At 34.5% G+C, this 22,435-nt stretch overlaps 1 long non-coding RNA gene across 1 annotated transcript; it reads right to left on the bottom strand.

Moving 5' to 3' along the window:
• Positions 1–426: 426 nt before the first annotated feature.
• On the bottom strand, positions 427–21,784 carry LOC131157690 (uncharacterized). The gene is made up of 2 exons (XR_009137306.1): positions 21,215–21,784; positions 427–641 (listed from the first exon to the last, which is right to left on the bottom strand). It is a non-coding gene; the product is annotated as an uncharacterized LOC131157690 (long non-coding RNA).
• Between the last annotated feature and the right edge of the window lie 651 nt (positions 21,785–22,435).

Below are 22,435 nucleotides of genomic sequence, written 5' to 3'. Positions count from 1 at the left end.
TCGGATTGAGTTCGGTTGACTGAACTTGGGTGTTCGGTCGACCAGATCACTTTTCTACTATAATTTCGCTCGACTAGAGCGTTGGGATATTCTCACGTGCCAGTTCGGTCGACCAGAGCATTGACATTCATTTTGAGGTCAGTCGACCAAGTGCTCAACCTTTTGACCCTAGGTGGTTCGGTCGACCGAAGGTTCTTAGTGAGTTCAGGTTTGATCAACCGAACACGTGAAATTTGTGCATTTAATTTTTAGCCTTCTTTTGAAGTTACCCCTACTCATATGGATATTACATCTAAGATATATGGGGGCTTTTTCGTTCAATATATTGGGACCTATGGTCAGACTAAGGTCTTTGAGCCTTTTAATTTGTCCCAAAAATTAAGTGTCGGTTGACCGAAGGGTGCCCTATGGTCATTTGGTTTCCTATGGTCAATCTACGGCCATCTGAGCATTTAAAACATATCATGCAAGATGTATACTGTTATTACAGAAAAAAGATATAAGAATTAAATGCAATACAAATTAAAATGATTGTCTTCGCTTTTGCTCTTCAATCTTCATGGAATAAGCTGGATAATATGATCTTTATGTTCCTCCAAGATTCCATGTCCTTTACCTCATATGTGTGCTGAATTATGAACCTATTCAAAAAACACTATATGCACACATGAGATACTTGAGTTTTGTCAGCATCAAAACAGAGATCGTACTCAAAAAGTCAACATTATGTACTTCAAGAATTTAAATATCAAGATGAAATAGAATTAAAGCTCAAGATAAGATATCACCAATTCCTTTTCTAGATGAATATCAATAGTAGTTCAGTAGAATTCTCCCAGTAGAATGTGAGCAAAAGTGAGCTTTGTGAGAGATTGAAAGTAGGATGCTTGATTTTTTGATTGTATGCTTGGTGATTTGATTTCTTGGGTTACAGGAGTATTTATAAACTTTTTAGGATGAGTTTTTTTGTTTCCCAAGTTACTTGGAGTGTCCACCAAGTTTTTATAACATTCATATTTGAAAAACTATTTTTTAGAATTTTCCCATTAAGTTCAAAATTTGAATTCCCGTAAGATTAGTCGGCAGGACAGGCGACTAGGTAAGCATTTTATATAGGATCAGTCAGCTGGACAGACGACTAGGTAAGCATTTTATATAGTGTCAATCGGCTGGACAGGTGACTGAGACCTTTCTGTCTCCAGAAATTAATTCCATTAATTTGTCAGTTGGCTGACTAAATACAATTCAAAAAGTGTCAATCGGCTAGGCTTGTCAGTCGACTGACTAATCTTAGTTCAAAATGGTCAATCAACTAGGCAGTTATTTAACTTGGAAATTTTTGTCAGTCGGCTGAGAAAATTCAAAACATTTTACTTAGTCGGCTAACCAGTCAATTTTTTCAAAACTTCTATTTTTTTTTAATATTTTAAACCTTTTGTTATTTGAAAAACTTAAATGTGACTTTTCAAAAACATTTTCTATGGTTTTTAAAAAAACTGGTCTCTAAGTCAAATAGTCATGTATATTTCATATTCATATATGTGTTATAACATCTTTACTAACAACATTATCCCGCTTTGAAAATTTCGTTAATTTATGATACCAATTGAACTTTTGAGTTTGTGATACCAATTAAAATATTAAAAAATAATACTAATTGAACATTTCATTACTTCATGATATCAATTGAAAAATTCATTAATGATATCAATTGAAAAATTAGGGAAAAATCATAATACAAGCAATGAGCCATATGACTGCCCCTAAATTTAATACATTCAGATTTAATACCAATTATGTTTTTAAATTTATCATCCCATGCTTCAAACATTGATTCATATCATGCATGTGCTCATGGATATAATTATGCTTGTCATGATCAAATATCAATTGATATATTCATGGATACCAATATACTTTATAGATACCAATGCTAATATCACATTATGCACTGCTCATGGATACTAAATTATTTAGATGCAAATTTTTCAATTTATCCATATGATCCATTATTAGCATGTATGGTCAATGATTAATTTCATATTCATATCTCAATATCATATCAAAATTTATGCTTCTAAATCATGCTTAATAACTTCATGCTCAGATTTTCAATATATAGTGAGTCACAAATCATCAATCATTTTCATGTCATTAGTACTATTAAGATATCAGCATGTAAGCATGTAGCATAACATATAAGCAGTTAGAAATCAAACATGAGAGCCTCTCACAATCATATATATATATATACTATGAAAATCTTGAGCTTATAAGAATGATTCGAACTTCAACTAAATAAGGCGCCTTTTATAGAACAAAATCGTGAGAGACCAATGGGCTAAAATGGATAATTCCTGCACCTGAGTTAAGGCAAGACCATTACACATGAGAATGTTCCAAAATAGCAATTTTTTAACTTTTATTTTTTAAATTCAATAATACATGATCTAACATAATCAAACTTTCGTAATTATATTTCAAAGTTAGTTTAAATAATCAAATATTCTTGATTATATTTTAAAAGAAATTAAATTTACCTTCTTTTTGGGAGTATAAATTTTAGAATATGGATTTGGATTTGTGTGAATTATTGGAAAAAAAAAAAAAACTCAATATAATTTTGTATTATATTTTGTCAAAATTCAAGTCTCAAAATTCATGCTCCCCAATGCTACCTAGTAAATACAAACATATCTCAATTCAACAATCTCTCAAATTCTAAATTCTAAATTTTTAATGACCAATGAAGGCGTGCACCTAGAAAATTCCTATTAAAAGGAAAGTAATTAGTTATAATAACTTGATCATTGTATATAAACATCAAAGTAATTAATTATAATAAATTGTTCATTGTATATGTCTATATTCTATACCATTAATTGAGAAAAGATGGAGCAACTGAATTTCAGCCTACAAATTTTCTAAATTTCTTTCGTAAAATGTTTGTAATATATCTTGCATGTTGTTTTTTAATGAAGAGATTTTAAATAGTGGGTATTAAAGAAATCTGACAAAATAATAATTTGAAATTAATACTTTTAAAAATCTTTAGTGGAACGGAAGAGCAATAAACATAGAAATAAAGCAAGTTTCCAAATTCATCTGTGAATTAAATATATATACATATGAATTTCAGCCTACAAATTTTCTAAATTTCTTTCGTAAAATGGTTGTAATATATCTTGCAAGTTGTCTTTTAATGAAAAGATTTTAAATAGTGGGTATTAAAGAAATCTGACAAAATAATAATATGAATTCAATACTCTTAAAAATCTTTAGTGGAACGGAAGAGCAACAAACGTAGAAATAAATCAAGTTTCCAAATTCATCTGTGAATTAAATATATATATATATATATATATATATATAGAGAGAGAGAGAGAGAGAGAGAGAGAGAGAGAGAGAGAGAGCATTAGTCCACCGTTTAGGAGGATTCAATTATCGTTTAAGATGGAGGGAAGGTGGAATAGTGTTGGGCGTGGTGCAATAGTGATCATTGGGTTGATGATGATCATCATGCAAGGGATGCTTGTAGAAAAATCCTGTGCAGAGTCTGTGCAAGACTGCATCAACAGCTGCTTGAAGAATTGTTTCGCAAGACTGCATGACTGTTTCGCCGGTTGCAAGGCAAAATGCAATGGAACTGCCTCCAAGAATATTGAGAGGACACTCGCAAACTCACCACAAAACTAGACCCTGCAGGTTTCCCTCTCTCTCTCTCTCTCTCTTTCTCTCTCTCTCTCTCAGAGTTAATTTCTACGTTTCTGTTTTACAGATGAGAAGATAAAGTTAGGGATGTGAGAATGCTTGCTTGCTCGGAGCTGCACGAAGAGTTACTCTTCTCCTTAACCAGCGATCTCAGAGTTCAGCACATTTTAATAACCTGTTTTTGTATGGGCATTATAAAATAAATGGTTGATCAATTAATCACTCTCTTTCCAGCTTTGCTTGCTTGTATCCCCAGTCTTTTGTTTTTTTGGCTTTTTCCCATTGTGTAAAAAAGGATTTTTTCACTTTAAGGCATCGTTTGGAACTCTTAAAATATTAGAAAAAGAATATATATATATATATATATATATATATATATATATATATCCAAAAACCTATATTTTTATGTTTGGTTATTAAGTAAGAAAAAAAATAAAAAATAAATTAAATCTACTAATGAAATCTTGGTTTTACACATCATTAGTATAAAGTTTTTTCCGATTATTAATCATACTAAAACAAACTTTTACTTTTGATATATTTAATAAAGAAGGAAAATATAAGAGAAAATGAGTTTTCTCCTTTCCTTTTTCTAACTAAAATCGAACGGATCCTAAATTATAAGAACATTGAACCTACAAAACAACTAGAGAAGTTTAAGAACAAAAATTTTAGTGTCCTAGTGAAGGGGCACATCAACCTCAACGAAATGAGCATAAGTCTTCACATTATATAGGTTTTAGTTCTAGCCTTAGAAAGGATGGGAAATGTGCCACTCTCTTCTTCCATTGCATAGTCTATACCTTCCTATGGAAGAGAAAAAAAAAATTAAGTCTTTTTTTCCGAGTAATAGTAGTTAAGAGACAAGAATTATAAATTCATTTCCTCAGAATTGAAGTTGCTATCACCGATATGATAAAAGGATGCTAAACATTGTGACATCACCATACAACTTCATGCATATTTATTCAATAACTTTATCAAATTAACCATCCTTTAAATTAAAATTAACCAAAAAAGTTAAGTAGAAAGATCTCATGATAGATTTGTTCAAACGCATTTTAACCTTAATTCAACCATTATAGTTTTACTAAAAATTTAATCAATAAACTTCAACACACTAAAGCTTGGTTTGGCTTGAATCAACCTTTGTTGATACTTGATTAAATGATGTTAAGCATGCGACTCAAATTTGATTTATTTGAAGATGGTAAATTTCAACTTAATTCGACTCATTTGTAACTCTATTTATAAACATGGAGTTCTTCCAATAAATTGGTGATTTTCCCCTATAAGAATAGCTTAATTAACCTACATCTCCTCCCCTCTCCGTTTATAAACTTTCACTCAAGCTAATTGGACACTGACCTTGCCCATGAACCAATTGCACCGAAAAGAAACACAAATTATTTATGATCTATCTCCTAACTACAACTATATTTTGAATGAAATATTTTTTTGCTAAGAAAAATAGGGAAACAAATCATCACCATATGTCCTCACAAACAAGATGAGTTAACGAGAAATGCTTATTATTATTATTGTGAAATTACACCCTAATATTATGCGTACACATGCACAAAAAACATGAAAATTACCAAAAAAAAAAATGGAGAAGAAAACGAATTTACATGGTTCGGCAATGCGCCTACGTCCATGGAGCCCCTACGTAATTTTCACTCTCAAATAAAAAATTACCTTAGGGTTTCAACCTTCAACTACACTAATATGTATAGCCTCATGTGAAAACCCCAATATTCCCTTGTATAATATACAGTTACATTCCATCCTAACTCAAATATACTGTATCATGTAGTACAAGCCCTTAAGCTCTCCAATTTGTAACATCCTTCAAATGTATACCCTTTGAATATAAACCACAATTCAATACTTGTAAAAGGAAAAGCTATGGTTTGGGATGAGTTCTAATAACGTGAATCATGTGATCACTTTAGTATAGAGCTGCAAATAAGTGAAGTCATTTGCGACAAAAGTTACATTTAAGAACACTCTCTCAAAGATCAGATTAGTACAAATTTAAACACTATGTACTTCAATATTTAAATATCAAGATGAAATAGAATTGAAGCTCAAGATAAGATATCACCAGAGGTTCTTTAGGAATTGAGAAAACTCAATTATAGATTAGAACCGTGGGCTTATGAATCAGTAGCAATTCAGTAGAATTCTCCCAGTAAGAGTGTGAGCAAGACTGAGCTTTGTGAGAGATTGAAAGTAGGATGCTTGATTGTTGATTTTTGCTTAGTTATTTGATTTCTTGGGTTAAATGAGTATTTATAGAATTTTTAGGGTGAGTTTACTTGTTTCCCAAGGTTCTTGGAGTGTCCACCAAGTTTTTATAACGTTTAGATTTGAAAAACTAAGTTTTAAAATTTTCCTATTAAAGTTCAAAATTTAAATTCACGTAGGGTCAGTCGGCGGACAGGCGACTTGGTAAGTGTTTTATACATGCGGCTGAGATCTTTCTATCTGCTAGAAATTAATTCCATTAAATTGTCAATCAACTGACTGAACATAGTTCAAAAGTGTCCGTCGGCTAGACAAACCCTCTTGTCAGTCGGTTGGTTGATCATAGGTCAAAATGATTAGTCGGCTGGGCAGTTATTCAACTGTTATATTTGTCAATCAGCTGAGAAATTTTAGAGCATTCTGGTCAGTCGATTGACCAGTCAATTTTTTACAAAACTTCTATTTTTTATGATTTTAAACCTTTTGTTATTTGAAAAACTTAAATGTGACTTTTCAAAAACATTTTTCAAGGTTTTTAAAAACTAGTCTCTAAGTCTTTGTTGCATCCTAATGAGCTATAAAGTATTTCATAAGATATTTAAAATATGAAGTACTTACATAAAGATTTCTTATGACTTTAGATATTTTAGGTGCTTAAGTCTTCATGCTTTTCTTTTCTTTGGCTCTCTTGCTTTGCTTTTGTTTGGCTCTCTTGTCTTTAAACTTTTAGCTTTTAGCTTTTAGCACGTTCTTGTTAACATCCACACTCTCATGATCTTCAAGTTTTAATAGATATCATCTTTGAATCCATGCTTTAAGCTTCATATGAACATCCTTATTTGAAATATAAGCTTTCATGAATCCTTCTGAACACTTAACCTTACTTTCTCATAGTTGAGTCCTGAAATATCATCACTTAACTTAATATGTTAAGTTTCACTTGTTTGTTAGCATTAAAACTGGATGTTAAGTTTTGTAAGGCCAACAGTTTCTTCATTGTTTTCTTATTTTTCTTCTTTGATTTTTAGATCATCCTCTTTTTTGTGAAATATTATCAACTTCTTCATTTTTTATTTCTTTTGTAAAAGTATTTGATTCATCAAAGTTTACATGAATTGATTCAGTGATGGTTAGTGTTCTTTTGTTATAGATCCTATAAGTCTTACTATTTGTAGCATTTCCAAGGAAAATTCCTTCATCTGACTTGACATCAAATTTCCCTGACAAAATTGACACTACACTTTTCATCAAATCCAAAAATAATGGTATGCTTATTGTTCAAATTTATGTTGATGATATCATTTTTGGAGCCACTAATGATGAGTTGTGTAATGAGTTTGCCAAATGCAAGCAAAGTGAATTTGAAATGAGCATGATGGGTGAACTTAGTTTCTTTTTAGGGCTGCAAATTAAACAAGCTAAATATGGAACTTTCATATGCCAATCTAAATTTGTCAAGGACTTGCTAAAGAAATTTAATATGGAAGATAGTAAAATTCTTGGTACTCCTATGAGTTCTTCCATCAAACTTGATAAAGATGAGTAAGGAATCCCTGTTGATGTGAAATTGTATCGTGACATGATTGGGAGTCTTCTATATCTTACAGCTAGTAGGCCTAATATTATGTTTAGTGTGTGCATGTGTGCTAGGTTTCAAGCCGCTCCTGAGGAATCTCATCTATTAGCAATTAAACGAATCCTTAGGTATCTAGTTGGAACCTTAAAGTTAGGATTATGGTATCCTAAGCATACGACTTTTGAGAATGTTAGTTATACTGATGCTAACTTTACCGGTGGTAAGGTTGATAGGAAGAGTACTAGCAGCACTTGTCGCTATTTAGGACAATCTCTGGTTCTTGGTCCTCTAAGAACAAAACTCATTCGCCTTATCCACAGCTGAAGCAAAATATATTGCGGCTAAAAGTTATTGTGCTCAAACTCTTTATATGAAACAACAACTTATGGATTTTGGGTTGCACTACAATACAGTACTGATTAAATGTGATAATACTAGTGCAATAAATATCTCTAAGAACCCTATCTCACATTCACGAACTAAACACATTGAGATTAGACATCATTTCCTTCATGATCATGTGTATAAAGGTGACGTGACATTTGAGTTTGTGTGCATAAATGAACAATGGACTAACATCTTCACTAAACCACTTCTAGAAGATAGGTTCATACAAATTAGATGTGAACTAGGTCTCATGCATACTAGAGATGCTTCCTAGATATTTAATAGAGTGCATCAACTTAGGGGGAGCTTTCTAACAAATCCTATGTCTAACAATTGATATAACTATTGGTATCTTTCATTGGTTTAGACTTTATGAATTTATTTGTATTACAATGCATAATTCTCATATCTACCACATGATGATGATTGTGTTTATGTTTTACATCATGATCATACTGGAACTATTTGAGTTAAGTAGTTGTGGATAAACTGTTAATATTAAAACTCAAAACAAGTCATCTTTATACTGGTGTTTTTGGAAAAATGTCCTACTTTCAAAAGGCATGCTATCGAAATTTTTAAAAAAATTTCCAAAATTATCTTGTGTATTAATGCATAATACCCAATGTCTTCGGCTATTTATGTTTTTAGCCTTTTTTTCTATTGCCAAAAGGGGGAGATAGAGATGACAAGAAAAAATTGGGTAGTAGTAGTACTTGGTACATGACAAATTATCTGCATTGAAATATTTTTTTTACATTATGCATATTGTCAGGGGGGGCCTTTTAAGGCTATACCTACTTTTTGCATGGTGTATTTGTCATCATCAAAAAGGGGGAGAATGTTGACCTCATAGGTCACACCTGGTTTTGATAATAACAAATACACAAATATTTGATAGCTATCTAGTTTTTGTGCAGGTTTATATTCGCAGACACTTTGATGGCACATGAAGTAGAACATGAAGACCTTGAAGATCATTTATGTTGTAATTCGTTATTGTTCAATTTGGGTCTATAATAGTAATTAGGGAAAATGATTTGTAATAATCAATGTTTTACCTGCATGGTAGGATAGATAAGCTTAAGAAGACCTAGACAGACCTTAGGTTCCTTCATGCATGTATAAATGAATGTCCTATCAAATCTAAGTTAATCATCATATGAATAGGAGCAGTATTTCAAAGAGAAAAAGACTGAAAATGCCAAAATTGGCATGTTCGGTTGACCGATCTTAGTTAAACTGAGATCCTCGGTCGACCGAACCCCAATTGGGTCAACAGGTTGACCTCTCAGTTGACCTATTAGAAGTATATAGGTAAGCCCTAATCGACCGAACCTCCCTGGGTCAACAAGTTGACCACTCGGTTGACCAACCAAGATTATATGGGCAACGCCCTAGTCGTCCAAACCCCCATATGGAAAATGCCAACCATCTAGTCAATCGAACCTGCTAGTTCAAAAATACCTAGTCGACCGAACTGCACAAATTTGGAAAATCGACTTTGAAATCCTTAAATACGGTCTACCATCCTTCTAGTTCAAATTTCTCCTAGTTCACCAAACCCAGACACTCGGTTAACCGAACCTTGAATCTAGTCGACTGGACCTCTCAGGTTGGCGAAATTTTTACCATAGTAAATTAGGATTAATTTACTTTAAATATCATTAAATATTTTTCAAAATACCCAATAGGTCCCCAACGGTCAAAATTTGAGGGATATCTATAAATATCCCCTCATTTTCCATGATTAGAAAACTTAATTAGCAAAAATCCTCAGAAATTCAAAAAATCCTACTTCCATTTTTAAGCTTTTCTACACTCATTCTTTCTCAATTTTATATCTTAAATCTCTTTGTAAGTGTGCTTGAGTGTTCTTCCCATAGGCTTAAGCTCTCTCTTGTTCTTGATTGATTGAGATTATTTTATTAGAGAGCAAAGCTTCAAGTTTCCTTAGGAGACTTTGTTAATAAGTCTTCCTTAGTAATACTTCATTGAGCCTTTGAGTTTTGCATTATCATTGCAATACTCAAGGAGTTCACATTGGATTTTGGTTGCTGAAATATTTTACAAATCATTTTAATAAATATCTATTGTTCTTATCTTTGAGAAATTTATTTTAAGATATTTGCTTGAGTGATAAAAATCTTTGTTGCTATATCTTGTGAGTGAGATTATCTTCTTGATACAAAGATTAAATAATTTTTTACAAACCATTGTTAAGTATCTCTTATGTTTATTTTCAGAAAAATTTTTGTTGAGATATTTGAAGTATAATTGTGATCTTTGCTGGTGCATTGTGATTGAGAATATTATCTGGACACAAAGATCCTATCACTTACACTCTCACATACTAATTGCATTATTTACATAAAACTTTGAGAGTAGATACTAACACCACATTGAGCTTATCTTATCATATCATTTGGTGGTGTATTGATTAGATTGGTACATAATTTTCTTAGTTAAGAAGCATATTTATTGTATGCAAATTTGTTTGAGAAATATGTTGTATTCCAAGCGTGACCTGAGGGGGCAGTAATCCAGTCCGATAAGGACTGGTTCTAAAGGTTGAGGTTAGCCCTATGCTAATTGACCTTGTTGTTTAGGTGTCGCTCCACCCATTAAGTGAGCTTATAGTGGTAATCTTATGCTTGCTAGCCAAGGCAGGGATGTAGGAATTTTTTTGAACCTCAATAACATTTTTAGGTGTCATCTCTATTTACTGCTTTGTTGTGCATGCTTAGCTAAATTATTTGTGCAGTTTAATTTCCGCTATATATTTATATTGATTTACATATTTGCACTATATTGACCCTAGCCTTGTGTAATACTGTTGTTAGGGGATAAAATTTGAAAATACCAATTCACCCCCTATTGAGATTACAGTAAAGCTAACAGAGAGATTTGCGTGAGTCCCCCCTGCCGCATGGGTTATTCTGCTCAGCGGTTGTTTTTACTTGTGTAGACACGTATATGATAGGGATGAAGAAGAGGAGCTAGATAAGGAACTTGGGGGAGGGCTCGGCTTTGAGCTCCAACTATGGTGTTGGTTGTTCGGGTGTGGCTAAAGAAGGTGCCCGAGTTGTGTGCAAGGGGGGTTGGAACGGTGAGGCCGTGAGGTGCTGCCGCTGGTTGCTGGAGAAGGAGAGAAGGGGTTGAGATGGAGGTTGTGGAGATGAGGTAGACAAACAAAAGAGAGAGAAGAGAGCGTGAGTGAGATGGAGAGGCTAGGGTTATGAATGTGCCCAATTGCTGTGGATCTGTGAGAGAGAGAGAGAGAGAGAGAGAGAGAGAGAGAGAGAGAGAGAGAGAGAGAGAGAGCTAAGTGTGTGAGTTTTCATGCCCCCAGTTGCCTGCCTTTTGTACCTACTATAGCAGCCTATTTATAAGGCTGCCTTGAGACCCTAAAAAAAACCTAGTGCCTTTTCTGATGGCCGTATGGGCCATGCAATCCGCCAACCCATATTGAACATTGAATTTTTGCCCAATTTTATTCTTTCCCAAAAAGATGACCTTTAATTCCTGGAAACATAGAGGACCCGAAACTCAATTAACTCAAAAATAAAAGATACTTGATTTAAAGGACTTGAAAATAAATAAATAAATAAATAAAAGACTCAATTTAAAGATAAACTAGGATTTAATTTAAAACTAAGTGGAATTTAATTTTAAATAAAAAGGGATTTGACTTTAAAACACCCGAGACCTGATTTAAGAACTGGGACTCATTTTAAAATAACCCAACTCAACTAAAACACTCAGACTTAATTTAAAAAAAAATCGGGATTCTTTTAAAATAATAGAACTCAATTAAAATATCTCGGACTCAATTTGAAAATACTAGGACTCATTTAAAAAAAAAAAAAGAAATCAATTTTTAAAATGACTCATTTAAAAATAACCTTGACTCAAATTTGAAATAAAACGGGACTCAATTTTGAAGTAAACTGGGCCTTAATCAAATCCTTCTATTCCTGAGATATGAAGTCAACTTTTATCATACCAGGTCTTCCCAGAACTGCCTGGTTAAAATTAGGGTGTCTACATATATGTTTGTTGATAAGAAGCCCTGTATTTGTGTACCTGTTTTCTCAATATGAAACACAATTCAAACTTTCAACACTCTTCCAAAAACTCAAACTTTAAATAAACTTTTAGTTAATAAGTCTTTGGTGTTAACCAATCAACGTACTCCCTTATGGTTTCCACAATTTGTATTGATCAACCAATGTACTCCCTTTCGGTTTCTGCAATCTCAAAATCAAATTAATCCTTTGTTTATTTAATTTCCAATCCACGTAATTATTAAGAATAAAAAATTAAAATCCAACCATGCAGTTTATATAAACGAAAAATTAAAAGAGAGTAAGGATGAGAGTGAGACGAGAGTTTTTCCAAGGTTCAACTATACCCACCTATGTCCTCACCTTAGGCTAAACCACCCAAGGATTCCACTATAATCACTCCTTTGCGTCTCCAAATGATACCCCAAGCTTACAATCTGTCCTTCAATAGGCTAAAGTTTGCCTCTCCAAATGATACCCCAAGCTTGGTCCAACAATGATTCAAGAACCTGAACCATCGACAAAAAAAGAACAAGTTTTGGTGTACAAAGACACTCTCAAGAAGAGCTAATTAGTACAACAATTAAGCACTAAAATATACTTCAATTCAAAATAACAATTGAAAGAATTTGAAGCCTTTAGAAGTATATCACCATGAGCTTTCTTTCTAGATTGAAAGAATTCAAAGTAGGCTCAGAATTTTGTAGGAGATTCCTAGCAAACCTCAGTAGAGAAATTCAGAAAGTAATTGCACAAGAGAGCTTTTGAGAGTATTGAGAGTTTTGAGAGCAAGAAAGCTTGATTGTTGAAATTGCTTGGGGTGTTTAAGTCCTTAGCCTTGGGGGGTATTTATAGATGTTTAATAAAGAGTATTTCGTGCTCCCCAAGTGACTTGGAGTTTTTCCCAAGTTTTCATAACGTTTATGAAATGAAGAATAGCTTCCTAAGAGGGGGGGTGAATTGGAAATCTTTTAATTTTATTTGATTTTTAAGTTTTCTAATTTTAATAACCCAGCAAAATACAATATATATAACAACACTTAAGAAAACCGGAATTTAAAATAATAATTCAATCAACGTAATCAATCAATCAATAACACTTAGGCTTCCATCACTTTCCCTGTAACCTTTTATTATTCACTTTACTTGATTAAAGATTTCCGCAAATTAATCAACGTACTCCCCTTTTGGGTTTCCGCAAAAGATTAATCAAAACGTACTTTCTATTGATCAAGAACTTAATTTAAATCCTGCAACCTGCACTCATAAATTTTATAACAAAAGTGAATAAAGTACGTAAATTAAAGTAGGGAGAAGTAGACAAGAGTTTTTACGAGGTTCGGCTTCAACACAGCCTACATCCTCGCCTTTGGCAAAAACACCAAAGGATTTCACTATCTCAGTTCCTTTACCTGGTGGAACAATACCAACTTACAATGCACTCCTTCAATTAGGCTAGAGCCCGCCTCTCCAAATAACAACCCCTTATTTGGTTCAACGATTCAACAACTCAGAATCGTTTAAGAAAGATAACGAAGAATATGTGTACAAAAGAAAACTCTCACAGTAGAGTGAATTAATACACCAATCAGCTCACTTTATACCTCAAAGTAATTTAAATATAAGAAATTTCAAGCTCAATTACTTGGTATGGATTATCAAATAATTTTCCAAAGAAGATAAAAATTTTGATCGTTGGAAAACTTAATTTCAGAATGTAAATCGATTTCAGATCAGAGAGTTTATCTTAAAAGAATTTCAGATCCTTTGAAAATAAAATTTTGAATACTTGAAGATTAGTTGATCTAAAACCTTTAAAAAAAAAAACTTACTTTGATCTAAAAGCTTTGAATATCTCTGGATCAGAAAAGTTGTTGAAAAGCACTTGATCTGGAAACTTTAGAGGATTTCTCAATTTCAAAATTCTTTTGAATATTTCATCAAAGTTCTTTCTCTCTTTCTTTGTACTTTCTTTTCTCTAATTTAAAATGTTTGAGATTACAACTATTTATAGAGTTTTTTTGAAATCATCCATTACTCCCAAGGATTTCTAAAATTCATTTCCAAATATTTTGAAATAAATATGTTTAAAAGCATGGTTTAAAAAATCTTCTCTTTTTAAGCCCTTTTTATTTATAAAAAAAATACCTTTTAGAGTATATATGTTTTAAAAAAATATTTTTTATTTTCCAAATATTTTGAAATAAATATGTTTAAAAACTTCATTATTTCAAAAAAAATTTCTTTTCTTAAACCCTTTCTTTTTATGGATTTAAGAAATATTCTTTTGAGTATATATATATATAAAAACATATTTTTGAATTTTTATGAGCTTCAAATTTCTTTATACTTAAGATTTACTTTGAAGTACTTACATTTGAGAATATCCTTAAAAGTATAATCTAGTCTTCAAAACTTGTTCTTCCACCATCTTTGTAGTTGCATTCTTTCCTTTGAGCTTTTCACAATATGACTTCATTCTTCATGCTTTTTGTAATCCATGAACTTTCTTAAACACTTGAGCTCTGTTATTTTCCTGAACACTTTTACTTGAAACATATTAAATATATCATTTGATTTGTTATCATCAAAATAAGAATTGTAAGCCTTATTAGGCCAACAGTTTAGAATTCAAAAAATCAAATTTGGAAACTTCCCGTTATGTTTAGAATTTAAAATCTCGAAGAGTCAGTCGACTGGGAAGTAGGAGTCAGTCGTTTGGATCCATTTAAAACACTGAGATTTTCAAAGTTAGAATAAGTCAGTCGACTTGCTGATTTCCTAAACTAGAGCTCTCTACAAACTGAGCTTCCAACTCCACCTGCACAACATGTTCATCACTGCCCCAGCTTTCTAGCTCCTGTTTTAGTTCATCACACTCTTGAGTACACTTCACCATAACCTTCTCATCAAAGACTACATCCGTACTGATCACCACCTTGTTTGTCACCGAGTCCCACATCTTGTATCCCTCTACACCATTTGGATATCCCAAAAATATGCAACGACGAGACTTTGGGTCATGCTTAGACCGCCCTTCACTAGATACGTTAACATAGGCTGGACATCTGAATACCTTCAATCTAGAGTAGTCTATTGCATTTCTCATCCAAATTTCTTCTACCACTCTACCCTATAGGGATTCCCTTGGTGATCAGTTTATTAGAAAACAAGTCATACTAACTGCCTCGACCCAAAAGTTCTTTGGTAGCCCTGCATTAAGTTTGAGACATCGAACCCTTTTAGAAAGAGTCTGGTTCATCCATTCTTCCACATCATTTTTTTGAGGTGTCCGATGAATTTTAAAGTGTCTCTTGATGCCCTGCTCCACATAAAACTCCATAAATCGAGAATCAACGTACTCGGTCACATTGTCTGACCTCAAGCATTTGATTCTCCTCCACGTCTAGTTCTCCACTTCAGCTTTCCAAATCTTAAACCTAGCAAATGTATCCGATTTGTGATGCAAGAAGTAAACGCAGGCCTTTCTTAAGTAATCATCAATAAAACTCATATAATACACGTCCACCCTTTGATGCAACTCTAGCTGGGCCTCAAACATCTGAATGTACATAGTCAAGAATACCCTTTGTCTTATGTATAGCTTATATGAACTTTGCCCTATTTTGTTTTCCAAGAACACAAATCCTACAAAATTCTAACTGACATTATTCCAAGCCCTTTGAGAGTTTCCTCTTTTTTAGTTCCTTCATACTGTGTTCCCCCATATACCCAAGGCGCATATGCCACAAGATGGTCTCATCTGATTCAGCATCTACGGCTGCAGCTCCACCTACAATGGTAGTTCCCTGCACTGTGTAGATATTCTCATCCAATTTCTACCCTTTCATTATAGTCATATTACCCTTCCATACTTTCATAACTCCACCTTCAAACTTGTAATTGAAACCATTACAATCCAAAGTTCCAAGAGATATCAAACTCTTCCTCAACTTCGGTATATATTTTACTTTACACAACATTCTCACAGCACCATCAAATATTTTTATCTTTACATTTCCTATGCCAATGATCTTACAAGAAGCATCATCACCCATAAGAACTAATCCAGAATTCACTAACCTGTAAGTGTTGAACCACTTATATTCGGAGTCATGTGATAAGAATATGCCAAGTCAAGTATCGTTCGTTAGATTATCTGACCCTGTTAAAACTGATAGAACATCACCATCACTACACACTGAATCTCCTTTTTGAACAACATTCGTAGATTTTGAAGTACCCTCATGTTTCTTAGAATTTCCCTTCTTCCAATTCAGACACTCCGGTTTCACATGCCCCTTTTTACCACATTTGTAATACCGGATTTCTTTCTTCTTCTTGAATTGATTGCGGGATTTCTAACTTGATCCATGTTTGGATTTTCCTTTGCCTCACTCATTATTACTTTTTACCACAAGTCCTTCTCCTTCATCACATATTTTCAATCTTTGATGAAAATTTAACAAATCACTTGTTACCTCTTCAAGATCAAGAGTTTCTTTTCCCCACGTAGGAGTGGTCACAAGATTTTCGTAGGTATGAGTCGAGGGAAAATAGTTTAACAACATCAAAGCGTTGTCATCTTCATCAAACTAAACATCAACTCTCATCAAATCACTAATGATTTGTTAAAGGCATCAATATGTTGATCTAAGTTTGATCCTTCAACCATATTAAGTCAATACAAACGTTGCTTAAGAAAAAGTTTATTATTAAGAGATTTGGACATGTATCGGCTTTCTAACTTTTTCCATATAGCCACTGGAGAATCCTCCTCCATCACTCGATAGAGTACTTTGTCGGCCAAACACAAGCGTATTGTAGAAGCAACCTTTGCTTTCAAATCTACCATGTTGCCTCATCCATACCTTCCAGTTAATTGCCAAGTAGAGCCTTAGTCATTCCTTGTTGCGCAAGAATGTCCTTCACTCTCCTCTTCCAAAAACCAAAATTCCTGGTTCCATCAAATTTGACAATATCTTGCAAAAGACGATCCCAATGCCATGACAACAACGATCGCTCTGATACCAATTTGTTGTGAATAATTATCGGATAAAGGATGAACAATGGAATAAAAATTCAATAAGAAAATCAATCACAACCAATAAACAAAAAATAACAACAACAACAAGATTTATGTGGTTCGGAAAAGCCTACATCCATGGAAGCAATAGCACAAGCAATTTCACTAAGGAAATGTCAAAGTACACAATACACTTCACAATGATCTCTCTTTCTGTCAATACACGCCTAGAATGGCATATATATAACAGTATCTTGGAGGTTTCCCTCCAATCACCGTACCGCCCCAACATTCTAATTCAAAATTCAAAAAAACTGTTCGCAACCCAAAAACGCTCGTTGACAAGAACAAGAGATTCGTCGATGAAGCCAAGAAGGACACTCATCAACTAGTCTATCCTCTCGTTGACGAGTCTTCAACTTTGAGAATTTATGTCTCTCGGTATCTACTCGCCGATGAGCACAGGGCACTCGTCGACGAGTCCCTGCTGCTACACCACACCAAGAAGCATCCATATATTTTTCCTTCCCTTTGTTTATAAAACCCAAGTATAAGAGCCATACCATAAACAACACATTACCCTCTCCCCAAAAAGGTACCTTGTTAGGGTGTGCATCACCCACGCTTATAATCCCTCACGATCTCCCAATCATTTCCAATGTGGGATTGAAGCACCTTACCTGCCCTTGGGCACTTGGCGAGAAACCTTGCCTACCCCTTCTGGGTGCCAAGTGTTGGAATTGGTCTGATCCCTAGAAGGGGGGTGAATTAGGTTTTAAAATATTTTTCACTAATTTAAACACTTACTCCGATTCACCACAGTTCATATCCCATTCAATATTGAAAAACGTGTATGTACAACAATTAAGTGATCAGTGTGTGCATACATACACGTGTGCTACATTTCTTATTTAAATAAGTTCTGTGTACATGCAAGATGATTATAACAAAATATGAACAGATATACACATGCTGAGATTTAAGTACAGGAATTTAAATGAGATAGAGAGAGTGACAGCAGATCTGTTATCGAGGTTCGGCCAAACCAGCCTACTTCCCCGCCTTGGGCTTACCCCCCAAGGATTCCACTAAACTTGCTCACTTAATCGGGCGGAGCAAAAGCCTTTTACATCCTCTCCTTACGGGGTAAGGAAAACCCCAGCTCAATTATTAGGCTTAGCCAAACTAATCTCACTTGTGGGGCTGAAACTCCCCAATTCAATCCCAGGCTAAACTGAACCGGTCTCACTTACATGGCTGAGACTCCCCAGTTCAATTAAAGAGCTAAATCCAACTGTTACATTAAAAACATTTTTGTACATGAAAGTGCTTCTAAAAATACAAGCTGAGATGTACACAATAAGCTCAATAAAAACATACACTCCAATGATATGAAATAATGCTCAGGGGAGTAAGGGTGCTTAACTCAATTTAAACCCAAAAAAAAGTTTTCTCCAAAAAGATATTTCAATAATAAAATAGGAGAACCTAGGGTTTTTCTCTTTTAATTATTTTTGCACAAATAATATGTATGAATATATATATATATATATATATATATATATATATATATATATATGAGAAATATGTTCTCCAACAAAGATTTTTGCAACTAAGAGTGTTTAGAGAATCTAGGGTTTATGTGCAAGGAAGTATTTGTGCAATGAATGATTTTCTCCCAAAGAATATTTATCAAGGAAATAATCTGGGAGAGAACCAAAGCTATACTTTCAAGAATGTGATTTTCAAAGACGAATAATATGTGAGAGTGCAAACATGTATATATAAAAATAAATGCCCAAAATGAATATGCTCTCTTCCAAAATGATTTTGAAATAAGTAGATGGAAAGAGAGTTGGAAATTTTAGTTTGAAAACTTTTACCCCAAAATAATGATTTAAAAACAATAGAAACAATTTGGGGGAACTTTGATTAACAGAGGATTAGAGAGAAATTTAGAGTTAATCAAAGTTGCTAATCTGGAGTAATGAAGGGGTATTTACAGAGTTTGTGAGAAATATGACCATTGGGGACACGAAGGTCATTTTAGAAAATGATTAATGACGTTTAATTAAAATTAACCTCGTTTTAAAAAGTTTAACCGCGGTAAAAGTTCGGATCAACCCGAAAGCACCGGTCGACTAGAAAACTTTCAGTCGACCGAAATTCATATGGCTTGATCGACTGAGCCAATTTTGAACTTTAGGGTCGGTCCACTAGGAAGGACGATTTTTCCAAATTAGCGCGGTTCGGTCGAACAGGGTGAAAATGAACTAAGTCCTACAAGCTTCCATCGCCGTTTCTTTATGTGTGTGTTAAATAAATGGACCTGTTCACATGCTAAATACACACATAAGAAACATGTGTTTTGTCATCATCAAAACAGGGATTAGAGTCAAAAAGTCAACACTAAGTGTGTTACCCTGCCTACACTCCTGGGTGCTTAGCACGACATTCTCCCCAATCCAATTTGGCAACACCCTCATCGTAGATAGCCACCCTGCCTACCCCCTTAGGCACTTGGCATCAGTCTAATCGAGTCAGGTTGGCTCTGATACCACTTTATCATAGGGCCATCACCCTCTCCCCCAAAAGGTACCTAGTTAGGGTGTGGAGTGCCCACACTTATAAGCCCTCAAGATCTCCTAACTATTTCCTATGTGGGATACTCTCAAAACTTCCTCTTTGCTTTCTCTAGATTTCTCATTTCTTTCTCCCCTTCTACTCTCTCTTTATTTCTTTCCTTCTCTCCTCGTTGTTTTCTCCTTTTTAGTCTATCACCCCTATGCTGGCCGCCGCGACCCCGATGGTCGTTGCCATCTCGGTGGCCTCCACCACCTACGGAGGAGTGTGGGTAAGCCCTATCTCTCCCTAATCTTGCTCTCTTAGTACCTCACTTTCTCTCTATGACTTCCTTTCTTCTCTCTCAATCTTTTTTTTTTTTCTTTTGAATCACTTTTGTAACCCCCTTTCCCTTGTATTTCTTTTGCAAATGGAATATTCACACGCAATGGCAAAGACCTTCAAGCTCTCTATCTATTCCCTTATATTCAAACTTCACGAAGGTAAACCCCTTTTCCCTTTTCCTCTTCTTTCTTAGCTTTTTTTGGTTTTTCTTTTTGTTTTCTTGTGTTTTTTTGCACTTTCCCGCAAGCCAAACAAGGTGTTAAGGGATTTTGGGTTAACTAGGGTTCAGACCAGGTTAGGTTGGGTTGACTCAGGCTAGGTTAGATTTTGGGTTTGGTTAGGTTAATGTTAGGTTAGGGTTTGGGGTTGGTTAGGTTGGGGTTAGGTTTCGTTGGGCCTTGGATTTTGGTTGGGCTAGTTTTAGTTGAGGAGGCCTGGGTTTGGGTCTATGCTAGGTTAGGATTGGTTTTGGGCTTAGTTTAGAATATGTTAGGCTAGGTTGTGGGCCTAGACTGGGTCAGGCCAAATTGGGCCTTAGGGGCTTTATGTTTGTTTAGGTTGGATTTAATTTGGGGTAGTTTGGGTTTGGGCCTAGACTGGGTTGTCGGCCTGTAGTCTTGGGATTAGTTAGGCTTGGGTTTAGGCTGGTTTGAGTTTTGGGCTTAGGCTTGGATTTAGTCTAGGTGGGCTTTGGGTTGAGTGATTGAGTTAGGCCTATGACACATTTAGGTTGGGTTAGTATAGGGTGGTTTGAACCTTAGGTTTGTTAGGTTAGACTGGTTTGCTTTAAATGGGCATTGTGGTCTAGGCTTAATAAGTAGGTGAAACAGGGTAGGTTGACCCGAGTCTAGGTTGGCTCTGTTCAATGCTTGGGTTGACTCAAGTATCTAGGTCCCATTAACCTAGGTCATGGGTTGTTTGAGTCAGATATTTGGGGGGTCAAATTAGGGGTATTTGGGTCAAGTTCACCTGATTTTTTAAGTGACTTTCTCGGGTTTGCTTGGGTTTTTTTGGGGTGGTTTTTTTTTTTTTGGTTTGATTTTGAGATTCAATCTGAGGGAATTGAAAATCTTCTAAGGGGGTTTTAGATTTTTTTTTTTTTAATGTTTTTGCTTCGAACTTAGGCTCTAATCTGGGATTTGGGGTTTGAATTCAGGGAAGTTTGGGTTGAAATTATGGGTTATTGAGGATTGAATAAGTTCTGGGCAGATTACAATTCACATATATAAAATCTGGAGCAATTTATACACTCATAAAAATAAGACAAACTCAGAGGGGTAGGGCACTCACCTTTTAGGTCTCTAACTCCTCTTTTTTTTTCTTTTTTCTCCTGCCTCTACTTGACCTCCCCGCGAGCCTTTGAATTGTCTCTATGCCCTCTGCAGTACTCCTTTCTTATGTTTCTTCTTTTTTGACTTCTTCTTCTTCCTTATCCAGCAGCTTTGAGACTCTCTCTACCTTGGAAGCCATTGCATCTTCTTCTACCTTTTTTATTATCTCTCTTTATTTCTCTCTATTTCTTTGCTACTCGAGTAATTCCCCTCAAGATGCTCCCTTCTCCACTTCCTTTTCTTCCACCTCTCTATTTATAGGCTATAGGGGGACGAGATCCTGACTGGGTTAGGATTTGATTGGGTTAGCAGGGTAACATGCATGGTAGTACAGTACGAGACTCCCTGCAAAGGGGGCAAGGAAGTGGAGTAAAGTCTGGGGTGGGGGGGATAAGGTAGTGGAGCAGGGCTAAAGGAGGAGGCAACTGGCAAGGCAATGGAGCAGAGGGAAAAAGGACTTGTGCGGGTAGGCCTAAGAGGGATTGAGGCTTTAAGAGAATGAGCTTTGAGTTCTAAAACAAACCTAGTTGGGCTCCTATTAACCTGGGATCTAATTTTGTAGATGCAGGTAGTTGGAAGGCTGGCCCATGGAGCTTCAAGGGTGGGCGAGAGTTCTTCTTTGTTTTTATTTTTGTTTTCTTTTCATTTTTCTTTCTTTTTTAATTAGTGGTATTTATCATTTTTTTTATTATATTTTAGAAATGCAAATGAAATATTGTCTAATTGCTAATGCATGAACATTCAAAATAGGGCAGCGAGATTGAGTGAATTAGGGTACCCATCTGGATAGTGATCGTTTAGGCAAAGACCTTATACGACACTCACTTGCAATTTTTCAAAAACCTAAGTTAATTACTAAAACAGCCTTATTATGGTTTAAATGAAAACTGAAAATGGGGAAAGGGCACTTAGATTTTACTATATAATGACTGGATCAAATATTCAAGTTTGGTAATTTTGATTCTAAAGGAAAGTTTTTCTACACAAGTAGATGTCCATGATAATCTCTAAGTTATTATACAGTCCATGAGCTAGAAAGTAATTAAAAGCAATATCACCTCTTTCTTTTTCTTTTTCTTTTTCTTTTTCTTTTTTTCTCCTTAAATGGAGGTACTTTAGCAATCAATGCCCCCACCAATGCAATTACTTATTAAACCTAATACTTTACAACAAAAATAAT

Source organism: Malania oleifera, chromosome 6 (assembly GCF_029873635.1).
Source record: "Malania oleifera isolate guangnan ecotype guangnan chromosome 6, ASM2987363v1, whole genome shotgun sequence".
In the NCBI taxonomy this organism is placed as follows: domain Eukaryota; kingdom Viridiplantae; phylum Streptophyta; class Magnoliopsida; order Santalales; family Ximeniaceae; genus Malania; species Malania oleifera.
Note: the sequence above shows the minus strand (reverse complement) of the source record. Positions and strands in the feature narration are given on the sequence as shown.